The 2,311-nt window shown below is 36.4% G+C and overlaps 1 long non-coding RNA gene across 1 annotated transcript in view; it reads right to left on the minus strand.

Moving 5' to 3' along the window:
• The window catches only part of LOC106883623 (uncharacterized), a 7,851-nt gene that overhangs the window by 3,990 nt on the left and 1,550 nt on the right, over window positions 1–2,311 (minus strand). Inside the window, exon 2 of the long non-coding RNA XR_001411145.2 lies at window positions 362–611. This is a non-coding gene — a long non-coding RNA (uncharacterized LOC106883623). The remainder of the gene's footprint in view (window positions 1–361; window positions 612–2,311) is intronic.

Consider the following 2,311-nt stretch of genomic DNA (forward strand, 5'->3'; position numbering starts at 1 on the left):
AAGAAAAAAAAAAAAAAAAACTCATATAGCCAGAAATTTTTTAACTGATTTCTTTTTTTTTTGTTTTGTTTTTTAGACAAAGAATAAGTTATATCTAAACCAATATAGCAAATGTGTGTATATTCTGTTTTGGTTATATTTTAGATGTTTTTGGATGTGGTTGTTATAATGTTTAGTAATTGACAGAACCATAGATCACGAACATTCAGACAATATCCTGTAAACACGGTGTAAAAATTTCGCAAAAGGAAATCGATCATAAAAATGTTAGCTGGAACTTGGAAGTATCGTTAACTATACTGAGAACACCCATCATGCCTTACACAGTAACGGTCCTCGTATTCATCTTTCTCTACATTACCTGTTTACTTGATTTCATTTCCAACAACACCTACTTATGTTCTAATAATACCAGCAGTTCTTCTCGATCTTTCTATACCCAAGCGTCATCCACCTCGGCTCATGTGACTCGCTAACTTTCTGTTTTATCCTCACACATATCTGGTAAATGGTTGTTAGACCATACGCAGCGGTATTCCCTTCTCGTCTGCTCTTCCGACAGCTATACAAGAGTATCGTTTACTGCATCAGTTTGATTGCTGTCGAAAAACCTACAAAGGAAAGAATCAAAGCTCTGTTATCTGAAGGAGACATGCGTTTTTAGTCGTGTCAACAGAGACGTTAGTTGTCACAGATATTAGTAACTTAAGAAGGTTATTGTATTCTTCTGTAGCTGATGGTTGTTGGTTATTTGGCTCTTTAGTCAAACCAGCCTTGAGAGACGTTGGCATTCAAGCCATACCCATCATTTATTATTTCAGGCATAGTGTGCAGTAGACTATGCTATCCAATGTGATCTTCGTCTTTAGAAGATGAGAGTGTAACATGAATGGGATTCTGCCGGAAGTATTGTAGAGACGTTTCTTCATTGTCTTACCGTACAACTATTTATCAGAAAACACTCAGGGACTGTACTTCTCTTCGACGAATGATTCTATTCTTGCTCACAACACATAATATATTTCAATATTGGAAATATTTCTGAGATCACAAACTGTTCCCTTACATTATGCTGTTTGACTATTGAAACCGCCTGACTACTAAAATATAAGAGGATTATTTGTATAGATAATATATCAAGTTGTTTAGGGTTTTCTTATCATTATACCACTCAGGTGTGTACAAGTGTGTATGTGTGTGCCAGTGTATGTGAGTGCGAGTATGTATGCGCACCAGTGTGTCAAATATGTGTGCACTTTAGTATGTTTTGCATAGATGTATGTTACTCTGAGGGCAGTTGATGTGTGACTGCTGCGGTGTAATTCATTGGTAAGATGAGATTTATCTTTCAGTCTTAAATGTTTGCCTCCTCATCTTTATCCCAGTCTTTTAACACTTGCTACATTACCTGTTATACTGACAGTCATGAGGTGATATGAATATAACCTTTCTTACATTTAACAGCATTTAAGTGCGACAAATTCACTCTGCTATAAGCTTACACTAGCACTTAACATTAGGAGGAGTTGGCCATTATAAATATATTTCTTTCTAATAATTATCGGGGGGTTGGGTTTTGTAAATTTACTTCGTGTTACATGTAACATGTGTTATATGTTGTAAGTGTACCAATGTTATATGTAACAGGAGTTAAATCATGTGATATATATTAGCAGTTGCAAGTTATAAATTTACATCCTGTCATATTTACCACAAGCTAGCTTTTATAAATTGACTTCACATTATATCTATCATACGTTATGAATTTAATCCTGGTTATATCTAACAGGAAGTGAATGTCGTTAGTATATTGCAGTTATATCTTCTAAAACAAACTAGTTGTTACGAAGGCCTTGTATATAACAATAGTTCAATGTTATAAAACTACGCCTTGTTGCATTCAACAAGAGTTACATGTTATAAGTTTCTATCTTGTTATATTGAGCAGGTTTTCGTTACTCTTTTACTTGTTTCACTCATTTGACTGCGGCCATGCTGGAACGCCGCTTTTAGTCGAGCAAATCGACCCCAGGACTTATTCTTTGTAAGCCTAGTACTTATTCTATCGGTCTCTTTTTTGCCGAACCGCTAAGTTATGGAGACATAAACACGCCAGCATCGGTTGTCATGTGATGCTGGGGAGGAGGAACACAGACACACGAACACACACACACACACACACACACATATATATATATACACATATATACGACGGACTTCTTTCAGTTTCCGTCTACCAAATCCACTCACAAGGGTTTGGTCGGCCCGAGGCTATAGTAGAAGACACTTGCCCAAGGTGCCACGTAGTGGG

Source organism: Octopus bimaculoides, unplaced genomic scaffold, assembly GCF_001194135.2.
Source record: "Octopus bimaculoides isolate UCB-OBI-ISO-001 unplaced genomic scaffold, ASM119413v2 Scaffold_335631, whole genome shotgun sequence".
Classification (NCBI taxonomy): Eukaryota; Metazoa; Mollusca; class Cephalopoda; order Octopoda; family Octopodidae; genus Octopus; species Octopus bimaculoides.